The sequence below is a fragment of the Rattus norvegicus genome, chromosome 7 (genome assembly GCF_021556685.1).
Source record: "Rattus norvegicus strain SHRSP/BbbUtx chromosome 7, alternate assembly SHRSP_T2T, whole genome shotgun sequence".
In the NCBI taxonomy this organism is placed as follows: Eukaryota; Metazoa; Chordata; class Mammalia; order Rodentia; family Muridae; genus Rattus; species Rattus norvegicus.
Window position 1 is genome coordinate 16,259,221 of NC_141540.1, and position 20,454 is coordinate 16,279,674.

Genomic DNA, 20,454 nt, shown 5'->3' on the forward strand with positions numbered 1-20,454 from the left:
TGCCCCCCAGAGCTCCCAGAGACTAAACCACCATCCCAAGAGAACAGAAGACTGGACCTACGGCTCCATCCACATATGTAGCAGAGGATGGCCCTGTCAGATATCAATGGGAGGAGAGGCCCTGTCAAGGCCCGATGCCCCAGTGTAGGGGAATGTCAGGGTGGGGAGGTGGGAGGGAGTGGGAGGGTAGGTGAGGGAGCACCCTCATAGAAGCAGGGGGTGGGATAGCAGGTTTCTGGAGGGGAAACTGGGAAATGGAATAACATTTAAAATATAAATTAAAAATGCAATTAAAAAAAGGAATAGCAACAAGAAGAGAATGTTCTGTTTGTTAAAAACCCAGGTAAGAAAAGGTTTCCAGTCTGTCTCCTTTTTCCCTTTCCTTTTTCACACGTGTGTGTGTGTGTGTGTGTGTGTGTGTGTGTGTGTGTGTGTGTGTGTGTGCACATGCATTCTGTACACAGTTGAGGTGCAGAACCATGGTCCACTGTTTTTACTCAGTGGGGTAGGTTCTCTCCGTCACACTCACCAATACAGCTGGTCTCCTCAGTGAACCTGCTCTGCTCTCCCGGTTCGGTCCTCTGAGGCTGGAATTACACGAAGTCCACCTCACCCATTTTCCTCTAGAAATTGACTTCTTTTATATGTTAAGCATTTAATTTTTTATTGCAATTTATTTATTTTGTGTAAGGTACACAGGTGGAGGTCAGAGGACAACTTGGTTCTCAGTTCCCAACATATAAGACCTGGGGATTAAACTCAGTTCTTCAAGGCTTGACAGCAGGCCCTTTTACCACCCAGCCTGCCATCTCATAGCCCCGGGCCCCTCTTACGTTAATCTTGTTGTTTTAGTTCCCACATGGCTCTGCTAAGCCTTTCTGATTTCTCAAATTGCTCGGAAAAAAGATAGCTTTTCCTTTATCTTTTTTCTTTCTTTTTTTTTTATGTCTTTTCCTTTCTTTCAGATACTGGCCAGTACTTGAACACACTTCCTCTGACACTGTGGGCCTCTTTGGTCTTTCTCTGAAGTTCTACATCTGGTGCCATGTAACTGCTTATCTACCTTATGACTGGTTGCTGACCTCTATTTCCAAACATCCCAGACTAATTCAAAAGTCAAGGCTGCCTCTCTTCCTCTTCTCCCCCCTTCCTGGCAGCCTGCCTGCCCTGTTGTTTTTCTTTTGAATTCTAATAAATCATCTTTGAGCTTCCCTCTTAAATTATTTTACTCATGAGGCCAAGAACACAAAGCAGGGACCTAAATCTCTCTGGTAGCCTGTGGCACACAGGCGAGGCTCCCCAAAATCTGGGACAAGAACTTCAAACAAGCTCCTTTCTCAGTCAACATCTGGGCGACGCCATCTAAGAAACGGTGCCCGGTACAAAGGCACATTCATAGAGGTCTATGAATAGATGGAGTAACCGCCCTCCCACACAAACAGCAGCAAGGAGCAGCCAGCATGTGGCAAAGACGACATGGATAGAAACTCCTGACCCTTCCTGCTCTCTCTACACAGAAGCGTCCCCTGTTAACCAAAGAACTGAATCTTAAATGTCTGGTATTTCTCCAGAAAAATTCTTTGATCCAAGACAAGGGTGTTGCCCTTCTAGCCATAAGCCTCCAATTCACACTTACTTGAAACTTATTCCATTTCAGAAGCTATTTCTGCTTCACTGGAGCAAAGTCACAGACCAATCCAGTTAGCCTTAACACAAGCACAACCCCTCCTCTTACACACACACACAGAGAGAGAGGGGGGGGAGAGGAGGGAGAGAGAGAGAGGCAGGGGGAGGGGGCAGATGTCAAAGAGCAAATTTTGAGAGTCAGTTCTCTCCTTCTACCTCATGAGTTCCAAGGATCAAATTCAAATCCCATCTTTCTGTGCCTGTAAAATCACGAATGAAAAGCCCTCCACAGTCCTGATCTCAGAAGCTGCAGGTGTGCACGCTTCCATTGTTCCCACAGTTTCAGAGCCTTGGGCTAATCTGGCAGTGGTCCAGTAGCAGATTCTGTCAGCATCATCTCACACTTTGCAAAGGGCTTTCCCCGTTCACTACTTTTACAGCCCTGGGTGTAGACACTGTTCCTCTGGGAGTGATACCCACGTCTTTCCTGAACAGTAGAACACATTTCTCCTCCTCTCATTTTTAATCGAATGTGCATGGCTCTTTTCTCTCCTATATTTCCGTGCGGCATACACTGTGTGCCTGGTGCACTGCGAGGTCAGGAGAGGGTGTCAGATGCCCTGAAACTAGTGACAGACAGTTTCGAGCTGCCATTCGGATGCTGGAAATTGATCGTCGGTCCTCCGGAAGAGTTCTTACTCATTCTTAACCACTGAGCTCTTAACCACTGACCCACCTCTCCAGCCCCTCTCCTACCTTAATGACCATCAAACTCACAGTTTTTAAATACATCCATCCCCAGTGCACCCTGATCCCCCTTGGCAGGTGAGTTGATCTCAGTCTGAATTGGTTTGGGGTGCATTCACAGTACGGCAAAATTGTGTCCTTAAGTGAAGTTTTAGGGAGAATCCACCATTTACCATTTTTGCCTGTGCATACGGTTAAGATCAAATGACTTGTGGGAAGGGACATGCATAGTAGCAAATAGTTGTTATATATCAATCGAAACAGACAGCCTTGGGGTAGGTGAGATGGCTCAATGGCTAAGAGCACTTTCTGCTCTTTCCAAGGACTAGGGTTTCACTCTCCACCCACATGGTGGCTTGGAACCCTGTGTGATTCCAGTTCCAGGAAATCTGACACCCTTTTCTTGTCTCTACAGACACCAGGAATTCATGAATTGCACATACAAACATGCTGGTAAAACACTCATCCACATACAATAAATAAACCTTTAAAAACAAAAACAAAAAACTACTCTCACTATTCCCCCTTAGTGACGAAGTTGTTCTCTTGAGTCTCAAACAATAATTGGGACCCATTAACGCCTTCACTTATATAACACACTTCACTTATATAACTGCTATTAAAGCTTTTTTTTTTTTTAATGACAAGGTCTCTGTCCTGGAATCCACTATATAGACCAGCTGGCCACGAACTCACAAAGATCATGTGTCCTCTGCCTTTGAGTGAAGAGGATTAAAGAATTTGAAACATATTCCAACCTGTTTTGTGGTTTGGCTTAACAAAGTTTTCTCACTACTTTTCCATGAGTTTTTATTTCGGTGCCTTGACTAAGAGGCCAAGAACCTGGAAACAAGAGGCCATAACCACTGGAAACACAGCTTGGAAAAGACCCAGAAATGAACATGACTTTCTGCCTGTGTAGTTCTGACACTTCCTTGATGTCACATACCGGACATATTGCTGTTAAGGATTTTATTGGTGTGTCCACTAGACCCTGACGCCTTGACGATCATCATGTTCACGAGCTTCAGAGAGAGAGAGACAGAGAGAGAGAGAGAGAGAGAGAGAGAGAGAGAGAGAGAGAGAGAGAACAGGATTCAAAAACGGTTCTAGAGGAAGGAAGTGGTCAACACTAATTCTGCCCTTCTGTAGCTAGTGAGATAGCCAGGCATGTAGTGCTGTTTGCTTGCATTTCTGATACTTGGAAGATTGAGACCAGAGGTTAACAAGTTCAAGGACAGCCTAGGCTGCAGAGTGAAATCAACTTAGTGTCTCAAAGAGAAAAAATAAGCACCTGTCTAGCATGTGTGAGGCCTTGTGTTCACTCCCTGTACCACCGATTGATGATGGTGGGAGTGATGATGATGATGATGATGATGATGAAGACGACAATGATTGATGAAATCAAATAAACAATGAAACAGGCAGAAAGGAATGAAGCTTCCATGTCTCCTTCAGTGGTTCAGCAATAACATGGTACCCAGATCTCCTGACTCAGGCCCTGAGGCAAGAGGTGCCTGTGGGCTTGTAGGATTGGTTGATTGGTTTGGGTATAAGAGGGTGTTGAGTTGACTTTGTTACACTGTAAAAGTGACTCTAACAAAGCACTTTACAACTAACGATGGCGTCTTTGTGTTTGTCTAAATTTCCACCTTTGAAACAGTTCCTAGGCTGGCTGGCCTCAGGTTTTCCTAGCAGGCTGAAGGACATTGTTCGGGTTTTAGAGATTTACACAATGTTGTCAGCCATGGTTACAAAGTAACAGTCTCGTCCCTAAGGGGTCACCACACAGAAGATCCTGGAAGTCAAAAGGAAACCTAGGTGAGTAGCTGCTGTGAACAGCCTGCAAGGGAACAATTGACTTTATTTATTTTCTACCCATCATGAGTAAAGGTAGTACTTTTAACACCTGGCAGCACCTTCCAGCTTGTTCGGTTTTGACTCAGTCTTTCTGTTTCTCAGGCTGGGTAACTCATAAGCACCAATTATCTCAGTGGTTCTCGGCTCTCCTAATGCTGGAAACTTTTAATACAGTTCCTCATGTTGCGGTGACCCCCAACATTAAAATTATTCTCGTGGCTACTTCACAACTGTAATTTTGCTACTTTATAAATTGTAATGCAAATATCCTATTTTCTGATGGTCTTAGGCCATTCCTGTGATACAGTAACCTGACCCCCAAAAGGGTTGCAACTCACAACACAGGTTGAGTCCCACTGAATTAATCTATCTTGTGTCAGCCTCCCTGGGACCAAAGGCACTTAACACTACCCCCAGAGACACTTTTTGCTTCTGAATATCCACTCTGCAAGTGCTCTCCCATAAAGCTGCACTCCAGCCCAGGATTCTATTGCTAAAGGAAGAGAAGAGAGGGTTCCGGTAAACAGCTGCCAGCTCCTGCCTTTTTTTCCCCCACCTTTGAAACAAGATCCCTATTTCCTTTTTATTGATGAGAAACCTTAAGGCTCAGAAAGTTTGAAAAATATATCTAATGGGACACGCCTCCTGCAAGGTTAAGCTATCGTCCAGTCCCAAGTCATCTGAGCTCTTAAATAATTTCTTTTTTTATTGTCTTATTTTTAGACAATGTCTCATTATATAACTCTGGCTGGTCTGGAACTTGCCATGTAGATCACCCTGGCCTCAGACTCACAAAGAGTCCTCTGCTCTCTGCTGCTGGAATTCAAGGCCCGAGTATCCGTACCTGATTTGTACTCTTAATGAGCATGACAAATTCATGGAGAGACAACTGTGGGTTGAACCAAAAGATTAAGAAAGAATACTGGGGGCTGGAGAGATGGCTCAGTGGTTAAGAACACTGACTGCTCTTCCAGAGGTCCTGAGCTCAATTCCCAGCAACCTCATGGTGGCTCACAACCATCTGTAATGGGATCGGATGCCCTCTTCTGTATCTGAAGACAGCAACTGTAGATATAGATATAGATATAGATGATATAGATATAGATATAGATATAGATATAGATATAGATATAGATAGAGATATAGATAGAGATAGAGATAGAGATAGAGATAGAGATAGAGATAGAGATAGAGATAGAGATAGATATAGATATAGATATAATCTTGAGAGAGAGAGATGCTGGGCTGTAGTTTATTTTAATGTATATTTTTTGTGTTTTATGAAATGAGTGCTTAACCTACATGTGTGCTGTGCACTCTATGTCTGGTGTCTGCATGTGGAGCCTCTGCAAAATCTAATTCTCTCAAGCACTGAGTCATTGCTCCATCCCAGTTCCCTTCTCAAAATCAATAAAAACAATGTCACATGTAAGTCATAATAATGCATACATAATCAATTCCTGCATGTTGCTGGGTGATAGCCCATAGACTCGATATAACGGGGAATACTTGAGGATTCATCACCAGGGACATTTTTCCCTCCGTGTTTTAGCTTCAGTGGGTTGCCTGGCTCTGGCGAGTATTAGCTCAGTTGCAACATCAGATGTCACAGTAGGTTCGTTAATGCTGTGTAGGGGGCTTCTGTTTTTCTTGAAAACTGGGTGAATCTATCCATTCACAAATTGCTCCTTTAGCAATGTTTCTGTGGATTTTCAGTTTCCCAGTTGTGTGGTCTTGGGGGTGGGTCATTGCTCTACCTTGATGCATGGAATACAAGTTCTATCAGCCTCTGTTAGGTTTATGCCTCATGCAAGAGTGGGCCAGGGCTAGATTCATGCCTTGGAAGGGTGCATTTGGTGCTGCTGCTTTAGCCTCAAGAAGATGGAAACAAAGAGGAGTGGGCGAGGAAGGTGCTTTGGTTCTGTGGTCTCCTCTGTCACTAAGCTACTATAACCACAGCCCAGGATTTTTGGAAATATTTATACGTATGTGTGAGAAAGAGAGACAGAGACAGAGACAGACAGAGACAAAGACAGAGAAAGGTCAGATGACAACTTTTAGGAACCAGTTCTTTTTTTTCTATCATATAGGCCATGGGGATCAAACTCCAGTCATCAGGATAGACTGGCTTGACCCTTACCTGCTGAGTTATTTCGTAGGCTTTTCACTCCTCGTTTTCTATCCTGGAGTTTCCTGTACAATCCAGGCTGTCCTCCAACTCACAGTAACTCTTTTTCCTCCCAGGGGCTGAGATTACAGGAGTGAGCCACCATGCCTAACACCGTAAATATTGCTTTTAGACCAGATGGAGGAGTATACAGAGTTTGTATGTCACGAGAATCTGAGAAAGCATTCCAGGCCTGGATGGACAATCTGAAGCCGGATGCAGGAAGTGGATGACTTGTTAGATGAGATCCCTTGGAAAAGTATGTCCCAGTTATGATTGTCCTAGTTAGGAAGCGGCACCTGATTATTGTTTGACACTGGGTGCAGTCATCCCAGCCATCTCACTTTGCCTGTTTGGAAAGGTGCCTTGGACCAGTTAAAGCCAAAACACCCACCCACAAGATGAAGAAATCTTCTTCATAATATTGGCTTTCAACCACAGTATAAAATTTTTAGTTTATTTTTATTATTATTATATCGATGCACAGAGCTTACACATTTATCTTGATCACTTTTTTAAAAAAATATTGTACTTACTATAGGATGTGGAGTTTACATGCCAGGGCACAGGTGTGGAGCTCAAAGTACAACTTAGGAATGTCCACTCTCCACTTCCACTCTATGGATCTTGGAGACTGAGCTCACATCATCAACCTTAGCCACAAGCACCTTTACCTGCTGATCCATCTCCCAGCCCTACGTTAACCACTTTTTATGCTTTTTTTTTTTTCTGGAGCTGAGGACCGAACCCAGGGCCTTACGCTTGCTAGGCAAGTGCTCTAGCACTGAGCTAAATCCCCAACCCCATTAACCACTTTTTAAAATATTTATTTTATTTTTAATTATATGGGGAAGGAAGGTCATGCACGTGATTTTGGGATTGGATTCACCTGGAGTGGGAGTTACAGATTATGAGCCATGAGTTCTCAGAATGGAGTCCAGATCCTCTCTGCAAGAACAGAAGTGCTCTGATGGGCTAAGCCATCTCCAGCCCCAACCTTAACTGTTTTTAAGGGATTTAAGTGCCATCTCAGTGGCATTAAGTACACTGACTCTGTTGTGCAGCCCCAAACACCATCTGTTTCTGGAACTTTCTCAGCCTGCAAAACTAAAACTGTATGCCAATTAACCATCTGACCAAAGGAAATTACAGTCTGTGAGACCCTAACAGAACCTTCATGACATTCTTCACATAAGTAGAAAAAAAATCCAATGGTTCATATAGAAACAGAAAAACCACCAGAGGAGAAGGGCCCTGATTAAAAAGATTAAAGGGATTACAATTCCAGAATTCAAGTTATACTCAGAGCTACAGTCATAAAAACAGCATGATGCTGGCCCCAAAACAGACATGATGGAACAAACAAAAGACCCGAGTTTAAGAACATGAATCTGATATCCAACAAAGACACCAAAAATGCACACCAGGGGAGAGACAGGGCCTTCAACAAACAGTACTGGGAGAAACTGGATTCCCACATGTAGAAAAGTGAAATTAGACCCAAATCTATTGAGTTCAACTCCAAATGGGTCAAGATAAAACCAGGAACACTGAAACTGCTAACACATAGACAGTCCCTTGCATGATATGGTGTGGGAAAGGAGTTTCTGACTAGGACTCCATCTGCTCACTGTTGGTCTTTATCAACTTGATGTAAACTGGTGTCATCTGGGTAGAGACAACCTCAACTGAGAAAATGTCTCTATCAGGTTGGCTATAGACAAATGTGTGGGAAATCTTCTTGATTAATAGTTGATGAGGGAAGGTCCATCCCATGGTAGGCAGGGCCATTTATAGGTATGTGGTCCTGTGTTATATAAAAGCAGATTGAGCAAGCCAGGAAGCAGTATCACTTCATGGTCTGTTCTCTAGGTCCTGCCTTGAGTTTCTTCCATGGCCTCTTTCAGTGATAGATCATAAACTGTAAAACAAAGTAGGCCTTTTCCTCTACAAGTTGAGTTTTGATCAGTGTTCTATCACAACAACAGAGAACAAGAACACTCAAGAATTCAGGCCAACAGTTGGCAAATGGGTTTACATAAAACTGAAAAGTCTGTACGGCAAAGAGAACAGTCAATCAAGTGAAAAGACAGCCTACAGAGTGTGAGAGACTTCTTGCCCGCTACACGTCTGACAGAAGATTAATGTTCCAAATACAGAAAGAACTCACAAAGCAAGTGACTCAATCAAAAGAAAAAAGGGTTCTATGAATCTAGGCAGTGTCCTCAAAAGAACAGCAGCAGCAAAAGACTAAGAAAGACCTTTAAAGGTACTGAACATCTTTAGCAATTAGGAAAATGTGTTGGGGTCCAGGAATCACCTCACAGATCACAGTAACACTGATCTCAGCCAGACAAGTAGAGTTTATTGATCATACAACCCAGGACTGATGGACCAGGGCCATGGTCTTGGTTTAGGAACTGAACGGTGACACCCAAGGTAAGGTCCTACAGGTCTTTTTAAGCATGAGATCTACAAACATCTGTGCCAAGTTACTCCACCAATCAGGATTTAGGGATAGGGGGATTTCCTTAGGAACATGTCTTTGTTGTACACTTATCCTGTTTCCATTGGTTGGGGTACTTAACTGCAACAGGGGACTTGCCTTGTCTAACATTCATGTCTTAACTTGTCTATCAGGATGAGACTTGTCTGACATTCATGTCTTAACTTGCCAACCAAGATGTCAGTAGCCCACACACATGTTTCTTTCTGACAAGTAGGATGTCAGTTCTCAGGGAAGCCTTGAAAACTTAAACTTCACTCAACCACTACTCAAAATGGAAGTCTTATTCTAAATTATTTCTTATATTGGTACAGGTTTCTCTCTTATGTTGGGGACCATCCCAGGGGCAGGTTATGCCGTAAAAGTTTATACATGGGTGCACTGGGTGGTCGGTTCAGGTCCAAGCTTACTGTGGGTGACTATACAAAACAGTTTTACTGACTTCTATCATGATGATTGGTTCCCAAGGGCACAGAACGTAACGGAATGTGTAATTAACTTGGCATCAGGTTTCCTAGTAACAGCAGAAACATATGAGAAAGTTATAATGGCAGGTTAGCCAGGTAACAGTTACCAAGGCCTCAACATTTTACCTAGGCCTCAACATTCCATCTAGGCCTTAATGTTTTATCTAGACCTCAACAAAATGCAAAGCGGGCTACTTTGAGACCTCATTTTTACCCCAGTGAGAATGTGTAAGATCAAGAAGACCACTGACAACAAATGGTGCGACACAGAAGAACAGGGACAAGTCCACCATTGGTAGAATTGCAAGTTGGAAGAACTACTGTGGAAATCAGTATGGAGAATTAAAAAAAAAAAAAAACTAAAACTAGACCACTCTGAGGCCCAAAGAACTAGATCTCCAATTGTAGAGGCATTTGCTTGGCCACGTACATTGCTTCTCTATTACAATAGGTAGAAAGTGGAAACAGCCTAGGTCACAAGGTGGTGGCACACACCTTTAATCCCATCACTTGAGAGATGGAGGCAGGCTGATTAATCTCTGAGTTCAAGTCCAGCCTGGTCTTCACAGTCAGTTCCAGGATAGCCAGGGCGATACAGAGAAACCCTATTTAGAAAGACCAAAAGGAAAATAGAAAAGAAAATATTTTCAACAAAATCATAGACCAACCTAAAAAAAATGATAACCTAAAGAAAGAGATGCCTATCAATGTAGAAGCATACAGAATAGCAAATATTCTAGTCTCCTCAGCACATAATAATCAAAATACTAAACATACAGATCAACCGTGAATGTTAAAAAGCTGCATTGGAAAAAGACCAGGTAACAAAAAGGCATACTTATTAGAATAACATCGTACTCTTCAGTGGAGATCTAAAAGCCAGAGGGCTTAGATATTCTACAGACTCTAAGAGACCCCAGTACCAGCCCTGAGTACTGTATGCAGGAAAACGTTCTATCACAATAGATGGGAAAAGTAGGATCTTCCGCAATGAAACCAAATATGAGCAGTATCTGTCCACAAATTCAGCCTTCCTATAGATGGAATTAGAAGGAAAAGTCCAGCCTAAAGACGTTCACTACACCTAAGAAAATATGGGAAATAAATAATCCCAGATTAGCAAATCAAAAAGGGGGACTCACAATAACAACAACACAACAATAAGAATCAATAATCATTGGTCATCGATAGCTCTCAACAGCAGTGGCCTCGATTCCCCCAGTAAAAGCTGGTGTAGCCACTTTAATATCTCCCAAGATAAAATTCAAATCAAAACCAATCAGAAGAGATCGGGAAGAGCACACCATACTCATCAAAGGAAAAATCCAGCAAGAGGACATTGCGATTCTTAACATCTGTTCAGTGAGAACACAGATATCCGAGTTTGTAAAAGAAGCATTTGAACAGCATAAAGCACATAGTGACCTCCCACACTCATAGCGGGAGATTTCACTACCCCACTGTCTCGATTAGACAAACAGGGTATCTGAAAGCTAAACAGAAATGCTGGAAATGATAGATGAGGTAAGAGGCTTTATGAACCAAACGAATCTAATACAGAATCTACAGAAAATTTCACCCAAACACGGAAGAATATGCCTTCTTCTCAGCACCTCACAAAACTTTCTCCCAAATTGATCACATGCTCAGACACAAAGCAAGACTCAACAGATACAAGAAACACAAGTGAAATAACTGCCTGCATCCTATCTGACCGCCATTGATTAAAGCTGGATAGCAACAATAACAGAACACTTAGAAACTCTACTGAATGAAAAATGGGTCAAGACAGAAATTAAGAAAGAAATTAAAGGCCATTTCGTGGACGCCGCAGGAGTGAGAGCATCTGTGCGAGCAGTGCCAGAGGGAAGCGGGTGGGCCTGTCGGAGCGTTAAAATTTGAGCTTGGGCCTTTTGAATCCAGGATCTCGAAATGCATTGTGATTCCTGTCCCCTTGGACTGTAAGGTTTATGTAGGTAATCTTGGAAACAATGGGAACAAGACTGAATTAGAACGGGCTTTTGGCTATTATGGACCACTCCGAAGTGTGTGGGTTGCTCAAAACCCTCCTGGCTTTGCTTTCGTCGAACTTGAGGATCCCCGAGATACTGCTGATGCTGTCCGAGCGCTAGATGGAAGAACGCTATGTGGCTGCCGTGAAAGAGTGGAACTGTCGAATGGTGAAAAGAGAAGTCGGAAGCGTGGCCCGCCACCCTCTTGGGGTCGCCGTCCTCGAGATGATTACCGCAGTAGTCCTCCGCCTCGGCGCAGATCTCCAAGAAGGAGAAGCTTTTCCCAAAGCCGAAGCAGGTCACTTTCTAGAGATAGGAGAAGAGAAAGGTCTCTGTCTCGTGAGAGAAATCACAAGCGGTCTCGATCCTTCTCTAGGGCTCGTAGCCGATCTAGGTCAAATGAAAGGAAATAGAAGACCAGTTTGCAAAAGTGGTGTACAGGAAATAACTTCATTTGACAGGAGTATGTACAGGAAATTAAAGTTTTGTTTGAGACTTCATAAGCTTGGTGCATTTTTTAAGATGTTTTAGCTGTTCGAATTCGTTTTGTCTCTTGGACACAGTGACACACAAAACGATGTAATTCTCAGTGCTTTCAAACGGATCGCATAAGGCATGTGATATCAAGAATTGTTACTTTACAGTGTCCCCTTAAGCAAGACTGAATTTTCTTTGAATTTTAGTTTTTCATAGACTGAAATAAACCTAGATCCTGCCCAGTTTTAAGTGATGTACTGATGATATCAAGCACCTAGCGGAAATGGACTGAAGCTGTAGATCCCCTAGTGGCTGAGACACGGTGTGGCACTGAGGGTGAAACAGTAAACAGCCTTTAAAAGCTGCTGTGAGGGGTTGGGGATTTAGCTCAGTGGTAGAGCGCTTGCCTAGCAAGCGCAAGGCCCTGGGTTCGGTCCCCAGCTCCGAAGAAAAGAAAAAAAAAAAACTGCTGTGAACACAGCTAACAGATAAAGGTTAGGAACCACACTCTGAAGGTTTTCACAGTAGTTCCTTCCTGGTTGCTGTATGGGGATGCAGAGCTGTCTAACGTCTTTATTTGGAAATGTAAAACTAAGATACCAGTGTCCTATCAGTGTAAGGGTACACTGTAGAGCTGAACTTCTCAGTTACTGTGCAAGATTTTTTTTCATGCTGTCGTTTGTTATATGTTTGTGAGAATCCTTGGGATTAAAGTTTTGGTTACAAATTGTTGTTTAACTTGAAAAAAAAGAAAGAAAGAAATTAAAGCCTTTCTAGAATTGGATGAAAATGAATACACAACATAACCGAACTTAAAGGATAAATGAAAACTTTGCTAAGAGGCAAGTTCATAGCACTAAGTAGCTACATTTTAAAAAAAATGGAGAGATCTTATACTAATAATGTAACAGCACAGTTGAAGTCTTTAGAACAAAACAAAGAATTCACACCCCAGATCAGTAGATGGAAAGAAAATAAACACATGGCTGAAATCAATAAGATAGAAACAACAAAGAACAGTACAAAGAAACAACAGAACACAAAGTTGTTCTGTGAGTAAATCCAGATTTCCTCAGTTTAAGCAATTTAAATACACCTGTGATGGCTTGCATATGCTTGTCCCAGGGAGTGGCACTATTAGAAGGTGTGGCCTTGTTGGAGAAAGTGCATCACTGTGGGGGTGGGCTTGGAGATCTTCCTCCCAGTCTGTTCCTGGCTTCCTTCAGATGAAGAGGTAGAACATAGGATAGCCAGTATGACTCTCCCCACGGCAAGTTCAACGGCACAGTCAAGGCTGAGAACGGGAAGCTCGTCATCAACGGGAAGCCTATTACCATCTTCCAGGAACCCGATCCCGCTAACATCAAATGGGGTGACGCTGGTGCTGAGTATGTCGTGGAGTCTACTGGCATCTTCACCACCTTGGAGAAGGCTGGGGCTCACTTGAAGGGTGGGCCAAAATGATCATCATCTCCACCCCTTCAGCCAATGCCCCCATGTTTGTGATGGGTGTGAACCACGAGAAATATGACAACTCCCTCAAGATTGTCAGCAGTGCATCCTGCACCACCAACTGCTTAGCCCCCCTGGCCAAGGACATCCATGACAACTTTGGCATCGTGGAAGGGCTCATGACCATAGTCCATGCCATCACTGCCACTCAGAAGACCGTGGATGGCCCCTCTGGAAAGCTGTGGCGTGATGGCCGTGGGGCAGCCCAGAACATCATCCCTGCATCTACTGGTGCTGCCAAAGCTGTGGGCAAGATCATCCCAGAGCTGAATGGGAAGCTCACTGGCATGGCTTTCCGTGTTCCTACCCACAATGTATCCGCTGTGGATCTGACATGCCGCCTGGAGAAACATGCCACGTATGATGACGTCAAGAAGGTGGTGAAGCAGGCGTCTGAGGGCCCACTACAGGGCATCCTGGTCTACACTGAGGACCAGGTTGTCTCCTGCGACTTCAACAGCAACTCCCACTCTTCCACCTTTGACGCTGGGACAGGCATTGCTCTCAATGATAACTTTGTGAAGCTCATTTCCTGGTATGACAATGAATACAGCTACAGCAACAGGGTGGTGGACATCATGGCCTACATGGCCTCCAAGGGGTAAGAAACCCTGGACCACCCAGTCCAGCAAGGATACTGAGAGCAAGAGAGAGGCCCTCAGTTGCTGAGGAGTCCCCATCCCAACTCGGCCCCCAACACTGAACATCTCCCTCACAATTCCATCCCAGACCCCATAATAACAGGAGGGGCCTAGGGAGCCCTCCCTACTCTCTTAAATACCATCAGTAAAGTTGATGCACTCACAAAAAAAAAAACCATAGGATAGCTGAAATAATCCACAATAATGAAAGAACTGTGAGAGATATTGATATACAACAATTTAAAGTTGTAGTATAAAACTATAGTAATAAAAACAATGTGGTTTTGTCACAAAACAGTCATATTGAATTGAAGATACAGACATAACCCCATATACCTATGAACACCTGATTTTTAACTTTTAAAAAAAAAAGGCAGAGATACACACTGGAAAAGAAAGCACGTTAAACAAATGATGCTGGCCAAACTGCATGTCTGCATGTAGAAAAATCAAAAAGATCCACACTTACCACCCTCATAAAACTCCAACTAGATCAAACACCACCGTAAGATCCGATACACTGAACCTGAGAGAAGAGAAGGTGAGGACTAGCCTGGAACTCACTGATGCAGGAAAAGACTTTCTAAACAGAACACCATTAGCACAGGCACTAAGATCAACAACTAATAAATGGACCCTCATGACATGGGAAAGCTTCGCATGACAAAGGACATCGTCATTTGGACAAAGGTAGGCATTTTTAAGAGAAAGAAAGCGCATAAATTTGGGAGGATAGAGAGGATCTGGGAAGAGTTGTGGTAGAAAAAAAGATGATCAAAATATTTTACAGAGGGATTTTCAAATACAAAATTTAAAAAACACTAAATAAAATAAAAAGCAATAAAGTGCCATGACAAAACGCATATATACTCATAACAATCGTTGACATGTAAAGTTCAAAAGTGAAAATGGGGGAGCCTGCAGAGGAAGGGGAGGAAGGATCTGAGGAACCAGAGGCGTCTGGGACACCACAAGAACACAAAATCAACTGACAGGTGTGTCTAGGTTCACAGAGATCAGGGAGCCTGCAGGGGTCTGATCTAGGTCCTCTGCATATACAGATGGTGGTGTAACTCAGTGTTCTTGTGGGATCCTAACAGTGGGACAGGGGTGGGGGCTGTCCCTGACTCTTTTGCCTACTTTGGAATCCTTTTCTTCCTACGGGATTGGCTCACTCAGCCTTGGTGTAATGGTATGTGCCTGGTCTCGTGGCAGCTTGTTATGCCTTGTTTGGTTGATGTCCCTGAGAGGCAAGGGGGTGGATCTGGGGAAGAAGAGAGGTTGGGAGAGAGACTGGGGAAGGGTAGAGCGAAAACTGTGGTCGGAATGAAATAATAAATAAATAAGTAAGTAAATAAATAAAGTGAAAATGGAAATAAATTGCTAGACTCAATTTTCAATTTGTTCATGAAGTACTGTTAAACTATGGAAAAATAAATGCTAATAACTATATAGAATATTTCAACCGAAATATGATGCAAATTGAAGGAATGTGCACCAATTTAACAAAAAGTAATGCATTGTGAAGAAGCTTCTAGTCTAACATCTAAAGTCTGTTTAGATGTTAAGAGTCAAGCAGAAGAAAGAGTGGAATCGGCTGATCTGTTTACATCTGAACATTTGACCTATGTCATCATAGCGAAAGCATTGGCTGCGTGTAATTAATTATAAGCCGGTTGTTCTCGTTGACTTTGGTTTATAAAATAAAGTCCTATGTTAATGATTTACTATGGTTCTCATTCAAGAACTTGGTATGGTAAAGCTTTGATGAAAAAGTTGTTGAATCTAAAGAATTTCAGTTTCTTCAGGACAAAAACCACAACACAAATGAAAGTGTGAACGTTGAGTGAATTGTCTTCAGAACCACACCGACGTATTGGCGCATGTGACAGTATCTGGGATCTTTTGACACCAATGATTGATAAAGGAAGGAAACCTTTACTGGAATTCAGCTTCAACATCAGGGAAATATGCAGATAGTGCAAATGCAAGAAATGTATACAAGTTTAGATTGTATAAAGCAAGTTAAATCGATCTCAGAACAATAGCACTGCATACAAAAGTTAGACACATAATGCAACATGTATGTTCCAACATGAAAATCTGATGGTTGTAAAACTAAGAACCTAATATAACTGGATGAAGAAACAGTGCTCTGTGACGTCAAATGACACAACGGAATCTAACGTGTGACTGTCCAAACGATGCAGAACCATCTTTATGTCTTATTGTTAATTTAAGATCTGTGTGAGCTATGATTCATGACGGTTTTTTCCTTCTAGAAGGCGTTTCACCTCCGATGTGATGAAGTGTGTTCCGGTCTGGCCAGAACAAAATAACGTAGCACTTGGGGGGGGGGGGGGGGCAAAGATTAGGCTTAGAATGCCTGCACCGGAAGCCAAGAGAGAGAAAACTTCCACACCCACCATGACCTTCTCCTTGGTGCTGTGTTAGACAGGAAGGAAGGAGACCCGGACACTGCAGAACACCAGCATGCTGAAGGCCAGGAACTTGGCTTCACTGAATGTGTCAGGCAGGTTCCTGAACATAAAAGCCACAGTGTAGCTCCCTTGGCCAGGGCTCCCGGGTATCCTAGGACACAATGAAAGGCACTACCCAAGCACTTGTTCCGTACAACGATGGTGTGCCTGTATTCAGACTGGACATCCATGTTAATGAAGGGAGGAGAGGGTCCCAGACATAGTCCACACAGCAGTGTGAATCATGGTACAGAGGTGAATGATGAAAGCAGGAAGCTGTGACATCAGCAGCCACCTTGCTCTTTTCCCAGTGACCTTAAAGGCCATGACTACAGTGATCATTTTGGCCAGCGCTGTAGAAAGAGCCACAGTGAACAGAAGTCCAAATGCATTCTGCTGCAGGATACAGGGCGCTGTGTTGGGATAACCAACGAAGGAGCAAGGGACAGAGGAAACAGAAGGTGAGACATCTTTACATCCCCATGAGTAGGATGTGACCCTCCCGTTATTGGCTTTGACAATGGGAGTGTCTCTTTGCTTCACAAAGATCCCCAAGACAACAGCTGTGAGTGGCGAGGAGCTCAGGGACATGGAGGCAAGTGCTTTCCCAGGAGGATCATCGTAGACCAGAGAGGTCCCGGCATTCTGTAGGCAGTGACCCATCTCTGTGTTTGCCCAGTGACTTTCTGGACCCTTCACACACTGATCCATATCCGCTGGGAAGGAACCTGATCACCTGTGTACGGCTTTTCTTCCTTATCTATTTTACCCTAAGCCACCTCCAAGCATTCGCGCTGTTCGCTGAAACGCCCCTTTTTATTTCAAATATAAATAAACCAACAATCTATCGCGGATGATTTCATTCTACTTTAAGTTAGATATAAATTAAACAGAACAATCTTTCTCTATGTCACTACTGAAATTTCTTTACATTTAGTGATAGCTGTGACTGCCTTGAGTCATCCAAGTACATCAAAGTGTATGAACATAATTTATAATTCATATTGCCTCCTTATATGTTTGCATTCCTTGTTCTAATATTTTTTATCCCTATGTATTTCATGTGTCCAGTGTTTTGGCTGCATGCAGATCTGTGTACTACCTGACAGAGAAGGCTGTCAGATCCTCTGGAACTGGTGTTGCAGAAGGGCATAAGCCTCCATGAGTATTGGGATCAAACCTGTGTCCTCTGGAAGAACAGTCGTTGCTCTTAACCCCTGAGCCACCTCTCCAGCTTGTGGGACACGGCAATCAGTAGAAGAGGAAGAATGCCCTTAAAACAGCGGTGCTCTCATATCTGTGCCAGCGTACAATGACTGCTACATGGATACAGAGATGTCTTAGTCTCTAAAGGAATATGGCATACAAGTTATATAAATCATGTTTCAGAAGACAAGACATTCCCATTTCATGATGGGTTTGTTTTACTCTCTACAAGGTTTGACAAGGAGCATATTCTATCTTAAAGTGTCCAACACTTATATGTCAGACTTTTTTTTTTTTGGTTTTGCTTACATATTGTTGTTAAAGCTACCTTTTTATTCTTCTCTTATACTATATATCCCAACTACAGTTTCCCCTCCCTCCACTCCTCCCAATTGCCCCCAAAACCTCCCTTCTAACCCAGATCCACTGTCTGTTTCCCTTCAGAAAATAGCAGGCCTCCCAAGGATATCAACCGAACATGGCATAAGAAAATATAGTAAAACTAGGGACAAACCTTCCCATCAAGGGTGGACATGGCAGTCCAGTAAGAAGAAAGGGGTCCCAAGCACAGGCAAAATGGTCAGAAACACCCCTACTCCCACTGTTAGGAGTCGCACATAAACAACAAGCTACCCGACCAATAGATATACGCGTGCAGAGGACCTGGAGCAGACCCCTGTGATTGTGTTTCAGCCTCTGTGAGCCCTGCTTAGTTCCTTCTGTGGACTGTGTTCTCAAGTCCTCCTGCAATTCTTCCTCCCCTCTTCCTCAGGGGTCCCCATGCTCCACCTAATGTCTGGCTGTATCTGTTCCCATCAGCTGCCCGAGGAAGTCTCTCTGACGACGAGGTACCAATCTGTGAGTGTAACAGAATGTCATTAGAAATCATTTCAGGGGGAAACCAGAAGAGACTGCTCTCTGCACACACATCTCGGACGCCAGAGGAAAAAGCCAAAGACCATCTGGAACCCTGGTGCACTGAAGCTCCCGGAAGGGGCGGCACAGGTCTTCCTGGTTGCTGCCGCTGCAGAGAGCCCCTGGGCAGCACCCCACGAGCGAACCTGAGCCTCGGGACCACAGGTAAGACCAACTTTTCTGCTGCAAGAAAGCTGCCTGGTGAGCTTGGGACACACGGAAGCAGAATTCCTCTAGGACCGGGCACGTTCTGTGTTTACCGGAAGTCCCACACCCACGGATCCCGGCCCGCAGCAGCTCTCTGCTCCCAGACACCGTGGGAAAGAGACCTCACTGCCTGGTCAGGTGGGCACTCCTAAGGCTGCAGAGCGGAAGAGACCACCAACACTGCTCACCCCTGCCCACATCCCTGGCCCAAGAGGAAACTGTATAAGGCCTCTGGGCTCCCGTGGGGGAGGGCCCAGGAGCGGCAGGACCCCTGCCTGAGACACCGCCGGAACCTGAAGGAAACAGACCGGATAAACAGTTCTCTGCACCCAAATCCCGTGGGAGGGAGAGCTAAACCTTCAGAGAGGCAGACAAGCCTGGGAAACCAGAAGAGACTGATCTCTGTACATACATCTCGGACGCCAGAGGAAAAAGCCAAAGACCATCTGGAACCCTGGTGCACTGAAGTTCCCGGAAGGGGCGGCACAGGTCTTCCTGGTTGCTGCCGCTGCAGAGAGCCCGTGGGCAGCACCCCACGAGCGAACTTGAGCCTCGGGACCACAGGTAAGACCAACTTTTCTGCTGCAAGAAAGCTGCCTGGTGAACTCAAGACACAGGCCCACAGGAACAGCTGAAGACCTGTAGAGAGGGAAAACTACACGCCCGAAAGCAGAACACTCTGTCCCCATAACTGGCTGAAAGAAAACAGGAAAACAGGTCTACAGCACTCCTGACACACAGGCTTATAGGACAGTCTAGCCACTGTCAGAAATAGCAGAACAAAGTAACACTAGAGATAATCTGATGGCGAGAGGCAAGCGCAGGAACCCAAGCAACAGAAACCAAGACTACTTGGCATCATCGGAGCCCAATTCTCCCACCAAAACAAACATGGAATATCCAAACACACCAGAAAAGCAAGATCTAGTTTCAAAATCATATTTGATCATGATGCTGGAGGACTTCAAGAAAGATGTGAAGAACTCCCTTAGGGAAACACAGGAAAACATTAATAAACAAGTAGAAGCCTACAGAGAGGAATCGCAAAAATCCCTGAAAGAATTCCAGGAAAATACAATCAAACAGTTGAAGGAATTAAAAATGGAAATAGAAGCAATCAAGAAAGAACACATGGAAACAACCCTGGATATAGAAAACCAAAAGAAGAGACAAGGAGCTGTAGATACAAGCTTCACCAACAGAATACAAGAGATGGAAGAGAGAATATCAGGAGCAGAAGATTCCCTAGAAATCATTGACTCAACTGTCAAAGATAATGTAAAGCGGAAAAAGCTACTGGTCCAAAATATACAGGAAATCCAGGACTCAATGAGAAGATCAAACCTAAGGATAATAGGTATAGAAGAGAGTGAAGACTCCCAGCTCAAAGGACCAGTAAATATCTTCAACAAAATCATAGAAGAAAACTTCCCTAACCTAAAAAAAGAGATACCCATAGGCATACAAGAAGCCTACAGAACTCCAAATAGATTGGACCAGAAAAGAAACACCTCCCGTCACATAATAGTCAAAACACCAAACGCACAAAATAAAGAAAGAATATTAAAAGCAGTAAGGGAAAAAGGTCAAGTAACATATAAAGGCAGACCTATCAGAATCACACCAGACTT

At 43.8% G+C, this 20,454-nt stretch overlaps 1 long non-coding RNA gene and 2 pseudogenes across 7 annotated transcripts in view; 2 read left to right on the top strand and 1 right to left on the bottom strand.

Moving 5' to 3' along the window:
* Positions 1-11,305: 11,305 nt before the first annotated feature.
* On the top strand, positions 11,306-11,873 carry LOC134479818 (serine/arginine-rich splicing factor 3-like; annotated as a pseudogene).
* A 541-nt stretch (positions 11,874-12,414) lies between these two features.
* Gapdh-ps101 (Glyceraldehyde-3-phosphate dehydrogenase, pseudogene 101) lies at positions 12,415-14,050 on the top strand (annotated as a pseudogene).
* A 1,883-nt stretch (positions 14,051-15,933) lies between these two features.
* LOC148004462 (uncharacterized) overlaps positions 15,934-20,454 on the bottom strand; it is a 38,086-nt gene continuing 33,565 nt past the window's right edge. For 2 of the 7 annotated variants that reach the window (XR_015624441.1, XR_015624440.1), the window contains 2 exons: positions 18,491-18,557; positions 15,934-17,814 (listed from right to left, as the gene is read on the bottom strand). This is a non-coding gene — a long non-coding RNA (uncharacterized LOC148004462). Of the gene's footprint in view, positions 17,815-18,215; positions 18,558-20,454 lie in introns of all 7 variants that reach the window. The other 5 variants (XR_015624437.1, XR_015624439.1, XR_015624438.1 and 2 more) reach the window with 4 other exon arrangements.